Source organism: Manduca sexta, chromosome 13, assembly GCF_014839805.1.
Source record: "Manduca sexta isolate Smith_Timp_Sample1 chromosome 13, JHU_Msex_v1.0, whole genome shotgun sequence".
NCBI lineage: Eukaryota > Metazoa > Arthropoda > Insecta > Lepidoptera > Sphingidae > Manduca > Manduca sexta.
In genome coordinates, this window is record NC_051127.1 from 4,637,119 (window position 1) to 4,660,391 (window position 23,273).

A 23,273-nucleotide genomic window follows, 5' to 3' on the forward strand; every position below is an offset into this window, starting at 1 on the left:
TTTCAGTTAAAATGTAAAAATCTGGTCACAATATGTGCATATTATAAATAAACTAAATTAAACCATATAAATAAAAACTGATTATTCACTATTCATTTTCGAAAGTTTAATTTATTTAAAATATTCGTTCTTTTTTAATTAGAAATAATAATAATAATACTGAATTAATGTCGAATTTGCAGTTGCACATAGTTTTACATTTTTCTCACGATGTTTTCCTTCAACGTTAAAGCAAGCTATAATTCACAAAGAATACATACAATATAATTTAAAAGACGGTGGTGAGCCCTTTAGATTTGAACCTGCAGACATTTGTCTCGGCGATCCGTACCACAACTAGGCTATCGCTGTTTTTTTTATTTCATATATAATTTATACCACGTGCCATATTTAAACATTACAATAAAAAATATTATATTAACCAATGATGTTTTACAAATAGACGCGTCATACACTAACAAAATGGCACATAAAAGCGTCACCTCACGTCACCTTACTTTCGTCTTGCCAGTATTGAGCTCGGACAACGTATGTATGTAATAAAAACATCTTAGATATTAACCATATCTTAACAAACCATAGCATATCGCTATAACTACGACGGCCTCTACCCCACATCCAAGCTCCATAAACAATGGAATGGACATCTCACGTCTGCCAAAGCATGGTATTGACAAACGTCTATCAAAAGCATGGAGTACCCATAAATGTTGGAATTTAACGTTTTTACTCCACTATAAACGTAACATCAGATTAGATTGAGATTTGTTAGCGTGAGATCTAGTGAATCTTCTTTATATTCTGGACAGTTAGGACTTGTTTCACAACTCCTAAATAAACTGCTGGTCGAATAAAATATATATAATGAGCAAGGTGACGTGGTCAGTCGTGCAAAAAAAAGCAGAAAGAAAAAGGGCGCTAAACTGAACCGGCTGGCCAGCGGGCCACTGCGTTGGCGATACACTTTTGTTTGCATTTTGCTTAGGATCAGACGGACGTTCACAATCGTTGCATTTCGCTAGCTATATTTTTATGTTCTTACACTTTTGCTTACTTCTTACTAATTTGATCAAAATTGCTGTCTTTTAGTAAATAAGTTTTTGTTATAAGTACTAAATACTATTTTAGTTTTGATTTAACTATCAAACAAATAAATGTTAAAAACGCTTAATGTACATATAAGCTTCTCTTAGTAAAATTCTGGAGACTAAGGATCTGATTAACAACTCCAGAGTAAATGCTACTGGTGATGTTAACTGAATAATAAGTACCAATCTTACAGAACTACATTATACTTCTGCTTACCGTTTATATGAACTGTAAACTAGAGTTAATTTTACTAACTAAATAAAAATACGTTAAACGGATACAAGCAGATCCCAAACTAGGACTCCGCTTTGTGGAAAACGAGAAACTTCCATCTTACTAACACAAATTCGAGACAAACTTTTGTTACAGACTTTTAGAGGGCAACAAGGGTTTCACCAGAGGTCACACTGGATTAACATTTGATATTATTAAATTTACCAAAAAAAAAAAAACAGCTTAAAGCTTAGCTCACTAGAAATATTTTTAGTCACATTTGTTTTTTAAATATCCACAAACATCATCAACACTATCGAGAACTTCGAATTACAATATATCTAACATTCCTAAGTATCAGAAATAAAGCCACAAATATTACAAATCCATCTAATCTTTTCCACACACTTCTTTGGCATCAGAAATATACACAAAATAGATCTGGCATACAAAACTAGATAGTAAATACAAAAACTTAAACTGGTACATTTTTTTATCAGTAAGGCAGAAATAATTATCTCAACGAACTAGAAGAAACCAAAACCATCAAAGGAACTTGTGAAGTTTCCTTTCTTTAATCTATATCAGACATTTCGTCAAGCTAGCAACATAATGCAAACAGAAGTTTTCAACTGACAGCGCTCCATGCGGGTATTTGCCCAGCATTAGCCGAATGTTGACATTTCACTTGTGATTGTTAGTGTGAATTGTCCTTTATCGACTGGTTGGGTTATGGGATAAATTTACCAATAGGTAAAGTTAAGGTACTGGAATTTGAAGGCTATAGATGTTTAAACTATATATTTTAAAACGGCTATTTTGTATATTACATATTGAGGGTCCGTTTCACATGTTTCAAGTTAATTTTCTTTGACATTATTTTATTAAACAGCTAATACATTACTCATTTTATTACCATTAATTTGCGGGCAGATCAAAGTATGATTTGTATTTGATCGACATTTATGTAACGAGTAGAGTTTATACAGATGTGAAGGCTTTACTTATAGTTCAATTCCCTTTTGTTACTAACTCTCGCAAGGAATTCCGTCCCAAAAATAACTATGCTTACATTTTGATTTGAGAAACCAACTCATTTTCATTCCAAGAAACTACGCAATATTACAAGTATACTCAACATACGTTATGGATTCAATCAGGCGACCGGCTCGTCCGAAGTTTCTCCGGTAGTTGGACGAATGTCGGAAACTTCGTCGTGGTCGGTACATAATTAATAACTGCTTTACTTACCGTTTATTAAGCGGATTAATGGTTAATGCATTTGAAGTACTGTTGGATTTATTGTGTCTTTGTTTTAATAGGTTCAACTGAAATGTTATTTTATATAATAATAATAAAAGCCCTGTATTATGTAAACCTTCCCACTGGGCACGGGACTCCTCTACTACTAAAGGGATTAGGCCTTAGTCCACCATGGTGGCCTAGTTAGTTGTGGAACGGCCTGCCGAGACGAATACCGCAAGTTCAAAACCCAAGGGCGCATAATTTTCTAAAATTACATGTGTATTCTTTGTAAATTAACGCTTGCTTTAACGTTGAAGGAAAACATCGCGAGGAAACCTGCATACTTGAGAAGCTTTCTATAGGAATTTCGAGGGTGTGTGAAGTCTACCAATCCGCACTAGGTCAACGTGGTGGACTAAGGCCTAATCCGTCTTAGTAGGTAACACGTGCCCAACAGTGGGACAGTATATAATACAGGGCTGATATTATTATAGATTACACTGTATTCATCACGTTGAATATACTTGGTCTTCGAATAAAAAATATGAAAATTACTTTCGTGTACCATTTAAGCGCAACACGACTTCAAATGTCTTACTTATGGTTTGACATTATATAAGTTCGATTTCAATTGTGTTGAGGTTGCATTACCATTTTATGCTAATAAATGAATGTATGTTAGGTAGGCTAGTCGTTAAATCATAAAATAGTGACGATCGCAGTGGAATATATTAATAATTTAAAGGTTTTTGCTTCTGTTTAAGCAAGTAGTGTATAAGGAATTGCTAGTGTTATATTTTAAATGGTCTTTAAGACACTGTGAGCTCATTCTGAGTAGATCGAACCATCAACAGCGAAAAATATATTATTATGAAATGTAGGTAGATATTGTAACTGACTTTTTTGACGACCAACACCTCAGTCCCCCCCTCCCCCCCGTGGCCATGAAGGCTGCAGTCTTCAAAATCAAGGGAGTAAATCATAATATAAAAAATAAACTCCGAAAAATAGTTTTATATCGTAGTCATTTCAATCCCATAATTGAATATCCAGAATATTCGGAATTAATCCACACAAACCAATACATCGTTTATTTGAATAATTGTTTACAATGAAATTGTACCTATATTTGTCATTTGAGAAAATGAGAAGGTAAAAATATTATGAGACAAAATAATATCATGGTCTAATCCATTTATGTAAATGAAAATATTTTTAAGACTGCTTCAGTGGCGTAATTGTATTACGGTACTGCAGTGCTAAGGTCGTGGGTTCGATACCGGGTCGGGCAAAATGATATTGGGTTTTCCACTCAGTATTAACCGGGAGTTTGGAATTTATGTCCGTAATGGCGATAGACTCGTCTCCTATCACATTATGGGCCGGAATATTCACGGCAAAAATTAGGTGCATGAGTTGCGCTGCTGTCTACCCCTTTGGAGCGGCGCGTCTGTGTGTAAAGTATTTTTTTATACCTTCCAATAATATCCTTAACACAGTACTAAATTAAAGAAATTAAATTCAGTCTTGCCCTTCTAACTTTGATAGAAACATTCCGAATCCAGACCAAAAATTATAAAGCTTATAAAAAAAAAATCAACCTTTTTCAAAACCAGTAGTGAACCATAAAATCGAATGCCAACCTATTGACCTGTCAAAGTTTACTTGAAAATTTATAAGTAACATAAAAGTGTTGTGTCGGTCCGTGGGTGCCACAATCGTTAGAAAAACGTAGGGTTACCAGTACTTATTGTCATGACAATGAGACTGCTCCATGAATATTTATGGTGTAAGTAGGGTGACTATGCCGCGAGGGGTTTGTGAGATATTATTGTTTCTTTTTTGCTATCGTAAATAATTTATTGGTCGTTTAAGTAGTAAAAGTGATGAGATCAATGATAATGAATGCAATGCCTAAGCAATAAAATTAAAAGATAAAAGTTTATAAAATAATGCACTAATAATTTAATAATGCACTAATTTCTGAGGACTGGGACTTCTTTTTATAGGTGCTCGGCAAAGTGACCCCAGAGCACCTGATGATAAGTGAAGTGGCGTCCAATAGAATTTCGACTGACGAGAGATGATTACCCCGCGGCAGTTGAAACAATTATGCCGGCCTGTTGGAACCGGATATACACAGACTGGTCCCGAAACGCGCACACACTGAAGTCGGCCACTATGGCAGGTTTTAACACCTTGTGTTCGGTGGTCGCTATCTGAGTGGATAAAAAATATATTCTACCATTGTCATTTATATTATAAGATAAATAGGCGCGGTATAGCAAATTTTATAGATATTAACTGTCATTGACAATGTTTTCCTGCAAGATAATATTTTATTTTCTGAACATATTTTTTCTTATCACTTTACCTAAATAAGTTATTAGACAAAGACATTTATCAAAAAATTAACTCTTAAATTTAATATAAAATAAGTTTACTGTTAGACAAAGACATTAATCAAAAAAGTAACTCATAAATGTAATATAAAACCTTACCCGAAAACAAATGAAAATCCTGGTCACCCCACACCACCAGAACAGTGGGTGTGCGACGTCTTGCGATTATAAAATTGGGAAACATGGCCGCTTTCACGTCTCGGTTTGAACTTAATCCAGTACCGACAAGCTGATTAGACGAACGTCAATAAAGTGTTCGGAGACAATATAACGGTTATGGCATCGCGGTTCAAGTCTGTTACATCACCGTACTTGCTTCGCCAACAATGTATTTCAATAGGGTATTTTTCTTATTAAAATTAAACTACTTTCTGGATTTTATTGCGGTTTTTTATATTTTAGTTTTGTCCCGACGTTTCGAAGACTTTGCAGCCTTCATGGTCAACCCAGTGACCAGTAAGAAAAGAAGTTTAATTTTAATGTCTAACATTCGCGTAAGCATAAGTAATCATTGTTCGACTTATTTTTATTTATAACTTTTATAAAATACGTACGTCGTATAAATTCTAAAAAATATATAATATAAAAATTTGAAACAGTAATACAACTGTACTTGCTTAGCAAAATAGGCAAAGCGAACTACCTAGACACACCACAAATGAAACCTAAGAAAAGAAACAACACGCTATATTACATTTACCAAAAATAGAAGCCGCAACTCATGAATACATAAAACTAAAACAACGATGATACGAAACACTTATCAATAACCATTGGAACATTATCGAGGGAACCCTTCAATCACCCAACGCTAATGCATCGATGGAACTAGAACAAATCGACGCGCCGTTTAACAAATTACCCACGAAATCTATTTGTTTTATGGAAATTGGGGGAGAATGGCGATCAATGATAGAATTAACATGAGAGCAATTTGCTAACGATCGAATGTTTATACTGATAAGTTTGATTTTCATTTGCAGCGAGGTTGAATGAAATTGGTTTGTGTTAGCTCTCATTAATTTGTTACGTAACCTTATAACACGATTTAATTTTTGGGTAACAAATCCTACTTTGGCATAATTTATAATTATTGGAAAAATGTGGATGGAAGAGCCGGTAGGGGTCGACCGCACCGGACCTTCGAATGTAAGATATCTGACATTCTTAGTAATGGCCAAAACAAAAGTATCCTGAGCCGGCGGGAATGCATGAAAAGATTGATGAAGGTGGAGGAAGCGAGAGAAGTATTGCAGAATCGTTTAAAGTGGCAATCCATAGTCTCCGCCTACCCCTATAGGATAGAGGCGCGATACTATGTATGTATGTTATTAATGAAGGAGATCTGCCAAACCAATAAGATCTGGTATATCAGTACATAGAACGAAAGCCCTGTTTTTACTATAACCTAGTTATTGCTCATGATTCCCACTATATATTTTCTCGGGATAAAAGTAGCCTATATCCTTACCAGGATCTCAAAGTATCTCCATACCAAACTTCATCGCAATCCGTTCAGTAATTTTGAATTCATCGCAAATTCATCGCATCCAGAGAGATAGACAGACTTCGCGAAGGAATTTGTTTTATACTATGTAAAGACAAGAACCATGCCTAGTATTGGAAAAATACTTATACTATTTCACCATATTCAACGAACACTTCTAACAATTCTTAAACAAGAAAATATAAAGTCTAGTAAAACACGCGACAAACCACTACTTGTATTAAAGTTAGCAAACTTTAAGACCTGCCTGGGACTTGCCGCTTGTACACAAGCCCAGTTTGTTCTGCATTAATATCGGAGTGACCAACTGTAAAACATTTTTAAGCAGCTTTAAACTTTCAGTTAGTCGTTGGTTTGTTGAAATCCTACAGAATGACGCTGTCTTGGTTTAGGAGTAAAAATAATAGATATTACAAAGATGATAGCACTAAATAAAATATTAAGGCTTGTGATAACATAATTTTTCTTATAGATATGAATAATTGTTGTTGAATTGATTGAATAGTGGTAAATATTATATAGAAAATAAAGAGACAAAAAAATTGATATTTTATTTAAAGAGACGTGGGAGATTTCTGAAGTAACAAAGAAACCATTGAGGTCCATTACTAAGCAGGGATCATGCAAAATTACCTGACTTTTTAAGGGTTAATAGCGAAGGAAAGCATCTGTGAGTGTTTTATTTAAAAAAATACTACAATCTAGATGCAAAGCTTATAGTTTTATTTGGTAGCATTCATGTTCTAATTCCCAGAAAATTTCAGTTCAAAAGTAAAATGTTGATTGCTAAAAACATTTTTTAGTTTAGTTATCTTAGTACTTATATACGAGTAATTATAATTTTACTACTTACTAATTTTACAACTACTAATATTAAATGTACTAGACCAATAATTAAGATGGCACATTCATTATCCATGGCATTGAAAACGTAGCTACAAAGGCTACAATGAACAAAGGATTTGTTCACAACGATGTTCACAATATTGGTAAAAGCCATTTCTTCAAAGAACCGTAAGTCATAAAGGCAGTTTATTTATCAATTTATCCACGTCACAACATTCTATGACAGACAAACAGACTTATTGACACAATGCCCTTAGATGATTGATTACGGAAGCAAACTTTGTGACGGTGGATCATGCAAAATTACAATTTAATACTGTAATGTCTGTTGGCATAAACTTTTCAAATTACTTACAATTTGATGTATGTTTTGTTGTAATTGGAAAATGTTGGGAAACTAATCTATATCGGGATTAAATCGAGTCATTACGTGATCATTACATGATTGATGAGACGAGAAAATAGTCCAATATATAGCCTTGAATTATAGAACTTGAATTGTAATATAATGCGTTGCGCCACAAGAGTTTGGTAATGATCATGAAGAAGGGGTACATAGAAAGCTTCCCCTTCTACTATGTCATCGGACGGAATACACACAGCGGAAAGCGGGTGCGCCAATTGCGCCTCTGCCAACCCCTTCGGAGATAAAAAGTGTTAGTATGTGTACCACACTATGATTATAGCTCTGAGACGGGAAAACTAGTATTTGCTGGACTTTGAGAGAATGAAGTTCACATATTCCAGCAATTGCATTGGGTTTATAATCCTTAAGATTAGAACACGATAGTCTAGTCTAGTTTGCACTGTTGCTTGGCGGTAGAAACCGAAATGCGGCAAAACCAATCTAGAAGGCACTGCGATGAATCTACCCTCTAGTAATATTTATTAGGATACTTTGTGATAAATAAATAATTACTATGCTCGCAAGAATTTTACTAAAACTTTATTTAATAGTAGACTTATCATAAGAATAAAAATACAAATTTCTCTATTCGCATTTTAAATTGAAGGAATATATAGAAGCATCATTATACTAAAACTGATTATTGAAATCAATAATATGTCTATAACAAGCTCATAGCTATACAAGCTCCATCTCACATTTTAAACCACCAACACATATTCAGTCAAAACACACAAGCGAAAACGTCGAAAAAATCCCAACCGAATCCGGTTTTTCGGAAATTAAATCCCACATCCCTTTGTATCCAGATACAAGATTACAAAACTTGCAGCCACAAAGGGGGATGTATTATGGAGCTGGCCAGGCGGCATGACAAGGGTACAACCCGACATAATTGAATGCCATTATTAAAATTTTGTATATAATTTCGCTGATAAGAGTTTAAATATCTGACACGAGTTTAAAACTGCTTTCAACTTATTCTACTAATGTTGTTTAGATTCTGTAAAGTTTGGATTTCTGTTACATCACGCAAATGGCTAAGTGAATTTGGATGTTAGAATATTATAAATGAAAGAAATCTTGGATTCTTATATGCATATATTTTAGTTGCGAAAAGTGCTCAGTATACTGAAAGTACAAAGACTATCACTTCAGTAGAAGCAACTAAATGTTAGACGAAATCTTCCCTATTTTTTTTTAAATCTTGTTTTTAATTTCGGGGTTTTTATCTTTAGCAGACATGACAACCTACATTAAATAATAAATAGTTCCCTATATAAAATCAACCCATGCGTAATCGTTATTGGGCACACGATTCTTCTAATAAAATACATATTTAGCCATTTCTTTCACTAAACCTACTAACCTTTACATATACCAATACTGTAAATTCTGACTTAATTAGGATATTATAACCGAAGGCATCGTTTCATGGAGGTATTGTAAACTACCAATTATTCGTGAACGTTAAATAATTTTATGGTGTTCGCGTAATGAGTGGATATATGAGACTAAATTTAAAGGTTGTTTCGACACCTGAAATGATAGTGATTGTGGAACATATTATGTTATGAAATGCGAATTATGTTTAAAAAAAACTACAAGGAAACGTGTTCAAAACAGTTTGAAAACAATTAAAACAATATTGCATACATTATTCTGTTGCAGTTTGGAGAACCCCACAGACCTAGTAGTAATAGTAGTTAAGATTATGACATTACCAGTGGAGTACTATGTCAAAGTATTGCTTGTGCTGGGTGTTTCTACAAAATTGTGGCACTTACTGTTAGATAAGCCACCTATAATTTGCATTAAAGGTTCTAAAACTAGACTTGATATTATAGTGCACTAGTGTATCCGCAGTACACAGGCGCACTCTCTGTTCCTTCACTCTCATAGTCTGGTGAGATGGCAAATCCGATATCACCAGAGAAAGCTCACGCGCAGGACTAACGGCGTTACATGTTTTCCGAGGCACGGGGGTATCACACCACCAACTTCCTAAACCCGAGCTGCAACTGAGTAATTTTTAAAATGGAAATATCCAGTCTCACATATTTTAGCCCGACTCGGAATTTGAACCCAGGATCTCAGCTCGGTAGTCGTATTTGTACCGTATTCAATCACAATTAAGCCACCAAGGCAGTCAATCTAGTAGTACTGCCACTGACCTAACAATCGACCTGTTCAACGGTATTGTTTGGTATTCCAGTGCGCTCGCCATCCAGAGACGTCATCATGTCATATCTTGAGACTCATTATGACCAGTAGTTACACTGGCTACAACGTCTTTCAAACCGGAATACAACAGTAACTACACACTGCTTGGAGGCAGAAATAGACATTGCGGTGCTACCCAGGTGGACTCTCACATATGAGAAACCTACCACCACTTTTATAAACCACTCTAATATTGTAATTTCTAGAAATCTTGACCTACACCTGTTCCGCTCGCCACAATGCCCTAACCATTACCATCACGCACGCCAGTAATTTGAGCACATTCGGTGCGTGTTGGACAAGTGGTATTAATTCGGTAAGTTTGGCACACGCCACCGTTCTAACCACTTAAACACAAGACATTCAAAGTGTTTTATTATCATTACTTAAGGTAATTTATTGTTAGTGGAAAGTAACTGTAGTGTTTGGCACTTTGGGAATGTTTTCATAGCAGGATGTATGAAAGTGCTGTAGGCATTTTGCGGAATTGGCTAGCATAAAGAGTTAAGAGCCCAAATATAAATTATTTTTTGAGTTCCAATTCTAATTGCGAGGATAGAGCAGGACTGCTTACCTAGCAGGTTGGCTTTTCTTAGTATAGATAAGTAAAAATATTATTATGTAGCTTTTGCTTTTGGCTCCTACTACGTGAAAGTCTTTATATAAAATATAAAATATATCCTATAATATGTTAGTTATGGACTTACCCTATCTGTACCCTAAATTTCATCATAATCCACTCAGCGTTTTATGTGTTAAGTTCGGCGATAATTTTAAACATTCAAGCAGAGAAAATCCTATTTTTTACATGTTTAAAATAGCTGGTTAATTGACTGCCTTAAAAGATATTTATTGAAGATCGTCTCTATAAGTGTTCGTAATTTAAGAACTAAATACTTTCCACTTTGAAAGCCGTCAGTCACAACACCATCAACAATCCTTCATCTATTTGCAAAGCCTACAGTAATTACAACACCGTCAACCAATTAACCTTCAAGATCACACAGAACCAGTTTTAAAAATACTACAGCGTCTCTTATCCATAATAAAACACAGAAAAAACAGACTAGACAAAACAACACATTTCATCGTGCATACAAAATGTAACATGGGCGAGTACATTTTTCGCTGCTGGAAATAGAACGCGAATTTCCTTCGTCCAGGAGCACTTTATATTAAATAATAAGCAGAGAATAAGAGCAGACAGTAAAGCCGTTGTCATGTACACACTACACACCCAAGAGAATATATTTTTTATGAAAGCCAGGACGAGGGATTCGCATGATAGCATCTGGTTACTGTGAATCAACGTTTAGTGAAATTTTTGTTCTGATTATGTCAATTCAGTATAATATGAAGGTAAATAGTGAACACTAAGGTCTTAGACAAGGCTTAAGACTTAAGGTGTGTTATAGGTGGTAGGATATATTTTATATCCGCCCGGATAGCGACCACTATACAAAAGATGTCAAACCCTGCCATAGTGGCCCATGTAAGTGTGTGGCGTTGCGGTATCAGCCATTGTATATCCAATTTCAATACCGGCATATTTTCGTCGAATGGTGAGGGGTAATCATCTCTTGTTAGTCGACATTCTATTGGACCCTATTTAATTTTCCATCGGGTGCAGTGGCGTCACTTTGCGTGCTTAGGTTTTTTATTATCAAAAGTATGACCAATTACTTTTAAAATATGTAGAAAACTATACTTCAGCTTACTTGCTTTACATTTTCAATGAGTCCCACAAAAAAATCTCCAAAATCTTCATTTACTATTAACAAAATGCCCACATTAGCCCAAAATAGCTCAAACCTTGCGTAATAAGAAATGACTAATCTAGCCAAAGCCTATTACGGCTAGGCTAAGACGGGGCAATTTATCAAACATGGTGTGCTTGCCTGACTAATGAAATGGGAGTTTATTTACAGTCGCGTATCGGACGTGAGTAATAACGTATCGTGAAATATGATGCTTTAAAAGAGCGGTAAACGTGCGAAAGCTTTTCTTGTGACAATTGTTCGCGTTTTATTTTTTATGGCTCTTTGGTTAATGAAAAATGTTAAAAGCAGTGGATCGATGTTTTGTTCGATATTACAGAGATAGACGGTGATGATAACTGATTATCAGATGACTTGGTTGGTGGTAATGATGATAATATGGTATTTACAAAACATGAACGTCTTCTAGAGTTAAGATCATTTCAATTTAAAGATAGTCTCAATAAACACGCATTCCGAAATTGACAGTGACAACAAATAGCGTAATAAATTAACCATCTTCATTGTATTGAGGTTTAAGCTACCTTTATATTCCTATAAAAAATCAAGGGCCATCTATTCCTTGATAATCCACGCATCACTTCAAGCATTGTTTACCATCACACTACTCAATAAAACAATAGAAAAACAGCAAACATTTATGGTCTGCATAAAGCACTAAGGTGTCTGAACGCGTAAAAATTGCTTTGCGTGTACCGTACGGGAATTGAATTTAATCAGCAATTACGTAGAACGGCACGCGTTGCACTGATTAAACGCTTTAAGCGACCGCAGCGCCACCTACCCTCCCTATAGCTATACATCTTGGTTTTTTACTCTTTATTTGCTGTCAGCGTTGTGCAAGCATTGAGTGTCTAGTTTGAAGGGTATTAGATGTAGTGGGTATTTTGAGACTTGCAAACGAGGCTAAATAAGTACTATGATATAAAAACTTACTGGTAAGGGTCTCCGGAGTCCGATCGATGAGGGCGGCCCTGAACCGGTCCCTGTGGCGCTCAATAGAGGAGGCCTATGTCTAGCAGTGGACGATTCCCGGCTGATGATGATGATGATGAAAAACTTACTTCGTGATATACATTTCCAGATTTTGGCGCCATTTTTAAAAGCAAATATTGCTGATGCGGATGTTGTGTTCATCTTATCTGTAATTATGTGATAATTGTTAACGTCTAGCCGATTTCAGGATAATGAGTGAAGTGTAATCTAGTGTTTTAGGTAATATTTTCTTTGTATGAGCAGTCGTTATACTTACCATTAAGCGAGTAACATGCTTATCTTGTTGTGTTGTTTTTTTAAAAAATAAGAAATTACAGAAGGTCAATAATATCGAAATTTGATTCACAGCGGACCGTTATATTCGAAAAAATGACGTCACAGGATAATTTTTATATGAGCTATATGAAATTACTATCATTCCACAAAATAATTAACTCTGCGTCCATATTTCTTCATAAAACATTTAAACACGTCCGCAGTTGCCATGACACTTTATTTTTCATTCGATTTCCTCCATAAAGAAATTACACAGTTCGCTCAATTTACTTCTCTGAAACATCTGTTATTGAAATAAACAATTGTTACAACCGCAATTTATAACATTGTAAAAGTTTACGTCTGATGCGATTTTTATTAAATTGTTCCGTATTTAGTTTTAATTGCACTGCAACTTGCTGTTTTATTACTTTGAAAGGATTTATCTTTTTGATTGTTGGATTTGTGGTCACTTTAACTTAAATTTATTTTGAGTGAATAAAATTAAGTTAAAATGTTTGGAGTTTTACTTTTTTTTTTATTCTTTATCGATTGCAAAAGGCTATGTCTAAGTAGTTTTTATTTGTAATTATTGGAAATATGGTTTCATCTAGTGCAAGTGCATTAGTCGGCTCCAGCTCGAAATGAAATTACAACGTGGATCAAATTAGGCGGCGTTAAAATTTTAGGGGGACGTCATGGTTATAATTGACGTGCCTTCCGCATTTTGACGAGTCGTGATTTTGAATTTAGTTACATATCGATTTAATTACAATAGTTTTGCAGCTTGAGCATTAGATTATAAATATTATCTCATTTTTTTCTTTCATGCAAGAAGAGATCGTATCAGACGCTTACTTTATAAGTTTTTAAGCAATGTTCTCAATTAATGGGGACGTCTCTTTATAAAGTTATAAATCTAAATCACAAAGCACGGGATAGCATTATACTATGCTCGCCATTTTAACCGAATTCCAAAAAGGAGGAGGTTATGAATTCTACGTGTATATTTATTCAATAAGTCTCATAATGTCTTGATATTTTACTGACGGTTTTAAATAGGAATACTACAACAACTATTAAACTGCTCTAAATAACAATAAAACAAAATCTCTGTATCATGACACTGTAGTTTATACCATAAAGTGATTTTGAACAGAGCAACACCAGTTTCTTGGCTGTTCTTATCTGTTGAGAACTGCACGAACTGGTGGTAGAGTTAATATTGACGCACTAAATAATGTATAACATTTTACAGGTTAAAGTAAATTATTTAATTGAATTTCTTAGGTTATGAATTACAAACAGAATGGCATATACTGCTATGTAATTCAAAGTTTTAATGATGATGAAATGATATTTGTAGCTTCTGATTAATTTGAAAATAAAACAATTTTCGGATTTCATCGCAATTCTGAGCTCACGGTGTCCTGATCATTGTGCGTAGAACGGACCACCAGAAGCGAAAAAATTAAAAAGAATTATTATTGTAAAATGTAGGTAAATACAGCAACTTTGACTTTGAGGATGACCAACACCTCAATCCATCCCATTACCATGAAGTCTTCAAAACTTTGGGTGAAAATTACAAGATAATAAATCGCGATAAAATTCGTAAAATAGTTTTATTTTAACTTCACGTAAATTCAAGAATTCATTCTGAATAGTATTTTAGCTCCCTACAGGCATTAGTACCAGACATAATTCAAAAAGCATTTAATCTTGAATAAGAGATTGACGTAACAATCTACAAGTCTATCAATATGACGAACTAAGGGCGTTAGAATTCCATAGAAAATGAGTGCGGTTCGAAGGGCCATTAGGGCTCGCGTGACCGAACTCTAGTGTCGACCGCGTATAGCAACTGAAGCGATTTACTACGAATTTTATTAGTTTATTACCTCTGCGGTTGATTATAAGGAGTAAGTTGAGAAGGGTTGATATTGTTTCTAGTTTATTTGCTGTATTGAAATTTATCATACGTGAATTGGTAGTTAGTAATTACTGTATATAGATTTATAATACGTGAATTGAAGTTATAGATAAACAGAGATACTTATAAACTTATTTTAGCGTTATGCGGTGGTTAAGAATTGCTTAAATAGCTGCCAAAAACATCACCGGTTTTCTAGTTTAAACCTTATTAAGAGGCAAGATGGCGGGTTTTGACTTACCTGACTGATGATTACCTGGCTGATGTTGGAATTTCAATATTAAAGTACAAATAATTAATCTATATTATATTCTATATTTATCTTATTAGAAACCTTCGTGTTTAATATTTATCTATGTCATTTATGCAGTTTATGGTTGTAGGTGACTGTCACGTAAGCCTTTCAAGTGAGAGACGAAAATATAAAATTTAAATATAATTTATTAAGTTTTTGTCTTTAACCTTATTTCCCATAGGTTATGGGCCCAGTCTTAACTCTAAAATTAATTCCAGTCTTGTTAAAGTAATTTTCATAATAAAATAATAATATTTAAATTTGCTATTTAAAAAAAAAAAAATCGAAGAAAAATTTCGTCGCCATTATGGATGGTCTAAAATTCAAGCGAAATATCAAACCTTTCAATGGAGAAAAATATAGCGTATGGAAGTTTAGAATACGCGCTTTACTAAGCGAAATGGACGTTATTAAAGTTATTGATGAAGATCCCGTGATACCTTGTAAAAATTGGAAGCAAAATAACCAAATTGCAAAAGGTATAATTGTTGAATATTTAGCAGATTCATTTCTTGGCTTCGTTGAAGAAGATGCTTCAGCAAGAGATATTTTGAGGAATCTAGATGCCTTATATGAGCGGAAAAGTCTCGCAACTCAGTTGGCATTGCGAAAAAAGTTGTTAAGTTTAAAACTTAAAGGTGACCTTCCTTTGGTAAGACACTTCACAATTTTTGATGAACTAATTACCGAATTGCTGGCTGCTGGTGCAACGCTGGAAGAAACTGACAAAGTATCACACTTATTATTAACATTACCGAATACATACGATGGTGTCATAACAGCAATAGAAACATTATTCGAAGATAATTTGACACTTGCCTTTGTTAAAACTCGATTATTAGATCATGAGGTTAAGTTGCGCAACGAAAATAATGATAACAGCAGTAAATTATTGCAAGTCCAATCAAAAAGTTTTAAAAATTTGAAGTCAAATAATTACAATCAAAGATATAATAAATTTAAGCCGAAAAAGTCTCTCTTAAGGTGTTATCATTGTGGACGAAAAGGACACGTTAAAAATGACTGCTACTATTTTAAAAGATTAAATCAACAGAAAAATCAAAAGCATACTGATCAGCCAAGAACTTTACATAATATAGAGTTAACTCAGGATGGAACATCACAAGGCCATTATTCTGGATTTGCTTTTGTGACGGGCAATAGTGTTGAGGGTAATTTTAATGAAAAAAATATAGTCACATTTTTATTGGATTCTGGAGCATCTGATCACATTATAAACAGGGAAGAGTATTTCTTTAATTATTCAATATTAACTGTCCCGTTAAAAATATCGGTTGCTAAGCACAACCAATTTATTTCAGCGACTAAAAAGGGAAGTCTGCAAGTAATAAGTAACACTGGCGTCGAAGGTGTACTTGAAGATGTGCTATTTTGTCCAGAAGTACCATACAACCTACTCTCTGTCTCAAAAATGCAGCGTGCTGGAATGACTATTATCTTTGACGAGCGAGGTACCAGCATTAGTAAGAATGGTAGAGTGCTAATGCGAGGTAAGCCGATTAATAATTTGATTGCTCTCGATTTCGAAGTTAAACCGAATCTGTCTTTTTCCCAAGTATGCAATAATAATAATAGTTATGAGTTATGGCATCAACGTTTAGGCCATATTAGCAAAAGAAAATTTATAGAATTGAGAAATAACAATATGTTTGATGATTTTAATTTGATTGAAACGGTTTCCCCTGGTGATAATTTATGTGAAGCTTGTATGCCATAAGCAAACAGGCTCGATTACCGTTTAATGACACAAAAAATAAAGCTTACATTAAACGACCGTTATATATCGTGCATACTGACGTCTGTGGTCCAATCACTCCTTCTACTGTTGACAATAAGAATTATTTTGTATTATTTGTTGATCAATTTACTCATTACTGTGTTGCATACCTATTAACTTATAAATCTGACGTGTTTCTGGTATTCAAAGATTTTGTTGCAAAAAGCGAAACTAAATTTAATTTGAAGTTAGTATACTTATATTGTGATAACGGCGGGGAATATTTATCCACCGAAATTAAAGATTACTGTGTCTCAAAAGGTATTTCATATCACTTAACGGTGCCTAGAACACCACAGCAAAATGGGGTATCAGAAAGAATGGTTAGAACAATTACTGAGAAAGCCCGCGCTATGATACACGGTGCTAAGTTACCGAAAGTTTTCTGGGGGGATGCAGTTTTAACTGCAGTTCATTTAATAAATATAGTACCTACACGGGCATTGTCGACACCTAAGACACCATACGAAATGTGGCATGGTAAAAAGCCACAGTTAAAATATTTAAAAGTTTTTGGTTCTACTGTTTACGTTCATAATAAACAGATGAAACGGAAATTCGATGAAAAATCATGGAAGGGAATTTTTGTCGGTTATGTAGCAAATGGTTATAGAGTATGGAATACAGAAAATGAAAAATATGTAACTGTTAGGGATGTTATTGTAGATGAGACTAATTTTATGCAGTCTAGGCCTATTGAGCAGACTGAAGGGAATGAATTTAAACATTCTCATGATAAAGCTGATGATAGTGATCTTGTGCCAAAATCAGTGTGGTCAAAGTCTCATATTATGGATGAGCCTTGTTTCAGCCAGGCCGAACCTGGTGAAAGACCTGAAGAGAATGAACTTGAAAATTCTCATGATGAAACTGATAAACATGAGTTACGGCCAAAAAGTAAAATTAAAGTCTCGTCACATAGACAATCCTAAAGCAGGTAGTTCTAAAATGGATGAAATAGTCATAAGTGACAATGACTATATACAAAGGACGTGCGATAATGAAAACACAGAAAATAATTCTGGTTTAAGAAGGAGTGATAGACTAAAAGGCCGTCCGCCTGTTTCTTATCAATACTTTGTTAAAAACTCAGATGATTTATTGTTATGTGCTCAATCAATTACATGCCAACTACCTACCTCATTTAGTGAAATTAAAGATCGGGATGATAGAATTCAATGGGAGGGTGCGATTAAGGATGAGCTAGATTCACTTTTACAAAATAATACTTGGACATTAGTACCTAAACCAAGTGATAAAAATATTGTTGACTGTAAATGGATTTTTACAATTAAAAACGATGAATTTGGTAGACCTATAAGATATAAGGCCAAACTGGTTGCTCGTGGTTTCAGCCAAGAATATCTTACAGATTATAATGAAACATTTGCACCTGTTGCTCGTATAGCTAGTTTCAGATTTATTATTAGTTTTGCAAATCAATTTAATTTATTAGTCCATCATATGGATGTTAAAACTGCTTTCCTGAATGGAATACTAAAAGAAGAAATTTATATGAAGGTTCCAGAAGGTATTGTTCATAAAGATAATTATGTCTGTAAATTAAATAAAGCCTTATATGGGTTAAAACAGGCAGCTAGATGTTGGTTCCAAACGTTTGACCAGTCTCTTCTAGAGAGAGATTTTCAAAATTCATCGGTAGATAGGTGTATATATGTTTTAGATAAGGGTGACGTAAATAAAAATATTTATTTGCTTCTATATGTTGATGATTTGGTTTTAGTGTGTGCCAATCTTGATGACATAAATGCATTAAAAGAATATCTCATGAGTAAATTTAAAATGACTGATTTAAATGAAATAAAATTATTTCTTGGCATTAAGATAACAAGATTTAATAATAAAATAACATTAGACCAAAGCGCTTACATTGAAACAATTTTGGACAAGTTTAATATGTCCAATTGTAATCCTATAAGCACACCTTTAGAAAATAAACTTGATTATAAAGCGTTAATAATAATAATAATATAATAATAATAAAACCTTTATTTGGCACAACAGTAAACGACAACATAATATTATTCACATGCTAAAATTGTTTGTGCTTAAACAGAATTTTTAAACTTTAATTAACAGGGGGCCCCAAACTAGGCGATGCCTGTATCTTGGAGACCAGAACAGTTTTACATCTTAGTTTAGTCTTTATATTAATTTCTATTACAGTAGTTTTTAATTATATTTATCAATATAAATAAATATATTATTAAGTTTAGTAACAAATCTATAAATTATATTCTAACTTATGTACTAAATAATATTATTATGTGCTCAACTTTGTATTGACAGTAATATATAATATAATTTTATATGTATGTTTATATAAATAAAATACAACAAATATGTATATATATATATTTATGAACATTATTTTAATACCTGTTTTATATATTAAATTTTAACAACGTTTTTAAAGATCTTAACTGGCATTAATTACTAGTATTTAATAATATATTTTCAGTGTCTATGTAATCTAAAGTTTGCAACCACTTTGACACCTTTGATTTGGTTTCTGGAACCGAGAGGCCTTTCAAGTCGCAGTGTTTTAGTACCGAGTTGTATGTGTGTGCTCTGAGGTATTCTCCAAATCTACGTCCAAAAACGGTTCTCGTTCTCGGAAGTGGTAATCTGAATATTCTTTTTTTAAGTAGTGCATGGTAATCGTAATATAACGAAAGCCGTTTTTGGGTGTAAATACACATTCGCAGAATAAATAGTTGACGTACAGTTAGGACTTCAGCTTCCTGATATAGACTTCTTGTAGGGTATTTGTATGGTTTTCTTAACATGATTTTGAGTACAGATCTTTGGGCCCTTTCAGCGGTTATTAGAGTGGATTTTGGAACGCTACCCCATACAGAGATACAGTAAGTGATAATGGATTGACAAATGGCCATGTAAATAGTTTTTAATATATTGTAATTAGCGGAGTTATTAAGTTTTTTTAATATTGCTGATGTTTTCCTGATTCTTTTAGACATGTATTCGATGTGTTCTTTAAAATTTAAGTTTTGATCTATTATCAGCCCTAAGTATTTAATTGTATGTGTTTGTTGTATGGTTTCGCAATTACAGTTTTGGTATAGACTAAGTTCTTTACAGTTGTGAATTTGTAGTTTGGTTGGCATTGGTGGCTGAGAAGCAGCAGTTTTGTGAAAGCAGAGGTATTTTGTTTTTTGTTTGTGAAGAGTTAAAAGAAAATTAAATATCGATAGTGTGTTTAATGCTCCTTGTCGCAATCTTATTGGATGTTTAATGTATGTTATGTTATGTACTCGTCCAGATTTAAGTACGAGCATTAATATATTGAGCAGATATAGTAACAAAAATAATAAAGAACTGTGGAAGTGCCTAAAAGAGTATTAAGATACTTAAAAGGCACAATACATTTGAAGTTAACATTTAAAAAATGTAATTACACTAATATTTTAACTGGATATGTAGATTCTGATTGGGGTGGTAGTGATGTCAATGATAGAAAAAGTACAACGGGGTATTTATTTAAAATGTTTGACAGTTGTACTATAACTTGGAATACCAAGCGACAAGCGTCAGTTGCAGTCTCTTCCACTGAGGCTGAGTATATGGCGTTATTTGAGGCTGTAAAAGAAGCTTTATGGCTAAGATCTCTAGCAGTTAGCATAAAATTGACATTGATAAGCCAATAATTATATTTGAAGACAATAATGGTTGTATTAGTATTGCAAACAACCCTACTAGTCACAAAAGGTCGAAACATATTGATATCAAGTATCATTTTTCTAGAGAACAAGTTGAGAAAAATATAATAAAACTAAATTATATACCCACAGGTGAACAAATAGCGGATGCACTCACGAAGCTGTTACCAGTTGTCACATTCCAGAAATTCAGAGGCGAAATGAGCGTGGAATAGATGCTTTTGTTTAATTTATATTTAATTGATATTATGTTATTTTTCTTGTTCAATGGTCTGATTAGGTTTTTTCTGGGTTTTTCCTAATCCTGCGCAACAAATGTTGGACCATTATGAATATTGTAATACTCCCAGAAACACTTGAAAGGAATGCGTTGGTTTTATTTTTTGTTTGAATAGTTATTTTAGATCACAAGATCGTAAAGAAGTGATTCATTTTGGTTTCATAATAGATTAATTTTTGAGGGGGGCGTGTTGGAATTTCAATATTAAAGTACAAATAATTAATCTATATTATATTCTATATTTATCTTATTAGAAACCTTCGTGTTTAATATTTATCTATGTCATTTATGCAGTTTATGGTTGTAGGTGACTGTCACGTAAGCCTTTCAAGTGAGAGACGAAAATATAAAATTTAAATATAATTTATTAAGTTTTTGTCTTTAACCTTATTTCCCATAGCTGATTGAGTAAATTTGCGTTTTAACTAATAGCTTTGCGATTTTTTTATAAGTACGACTGTATATATAAGGCACTGATGAGGCGATGTCATATGGCTTAAAATACTATGAGTACACTTCTATGAGATTTTTTTTAAATACGAGCATGGCAAAGTGAGTGTAAAAATCCCTGATCAATACATATTACAAAACAAAGTCCTCAAAAGCTGTCTGTCTGTATGTAATCGATTTTCTCAAAATCTACTGAACGGATTTTTATGGAATTTGGTATGGAGATAATTTAAGACCCTGGGAAGGTTATAGGCTACCTTCTATTCCGGGAAAATATATAGCGGGACTTTTATCCCGGAAAATCCTTCTCACGGGCGAAGCCGCTAGCAAACGTTAATATTAAAAGTCGTATTTTATTACTCTTATTTAGTCACTCCTCTTTCATTATTATAATTTTTCTGACAATGTAGAGACACATTGGGTTTTGCTTAATTTGTGTAAGCAGATGTATAGACGTATAGATTAGCTATGTCATTCAGCCTAATAACAAGAACATTATACAATACGGACCTAATATATCTTAGGGACATCAATCCATTCATTATAATCTTAATTAATCAGTAAGTACCCATTCGATAGATGTCGCTAGTGTTTAACAATAATCTATAGTCTGGTACAATATTGCATCGGGCCTTTGTAGTCGGACCGACTGGCGCTTCCGGCCGGCGGACGCTCTACCGGAAGTTTACTTAAAGGAGGTAGGAGCTACGGCTAAAATATCGATATTCGTGTTCTATTGTAAGATACGGGAATATATCGAACGAAAACCAAAACACACACACATCACAGCTTTATTACCTAAGGGGTAGGCAGCGGTCTAGTCAGGGCACCCTGTTTCCGCCAAGTATGTTTGCCACGCCATATGGCACAAAATTTTGACTCCGAGATGACACTGAGCAAAGACTCCACGTCTCTTTACCTGGGGTTCGAATCCGAGACCAGAGAGCGGTGTATTACCGCACACGCAATAAAACTAGGCCACGGAGGCAATCGATACCACGAGTCGTACCCTTCCTTTTTTCACTAAGCATCCTTGAATACAGTTTTGAGAAAAAAAAATTGCCGTTCGCCTGATGGTAAGCGATACGACCGCCCATAAACAGCAGAAACACCATCCAACACCTTGAATTACAAAGTATTGATTGGTATTCCACTGCGTCCGCCATCTTGACACATGAGATGTTAAGTCTCATCATCTCCAGTAGTTACACTGGCTGCAAGGTCTAGTCGGAACACAACAGTAACTACTCACTGCCACTTGGCGGCAGAAATACATATTGCGGTGGTACGTACCCATGCGGACTCTCACAATCCCTTCTGCTATTATCTTACAATTACGAACAAACAACACATTTTATATACGTATAAAAGTTTTACTTTTCAGTTTACGACTGGACATCTTCTCTGAATGAACTATCTTGGACGTAATCGTGGGCAAATTGTGATTTAAGCCGCGGAAAATATTCCTTGACCTAAAATTAAAACTATAAAAAAAGTAACTACTCGCCTAGATGGTATATTTTTCTTGCAATATAAAGAAAGTAAACGAACAAAATGCTGAGGTAAAAGAGTTGTTGAGTCAAGCTGAAGATTGGATAAAAGGAGCGTATTGGATGTGACCTATCCAGCAGTACACTGTTATAGGTTGATGAATATGATAATGAATGGTAGGTCTCTCATATGTAAGAGTCCGCATAGATAGGTACCACCGCAATGTCTATTTCTGCCGCCAATCAGCAGTGTGTAGTGTTAAAAGAGATTGTAGCCAGTGTAACTACTGGACTTAACACCTCATGTCTCAGGATGTCTCAGGATACTTTACAATTCAAGGTATTGGATGGTGTTCTATTGTTTAT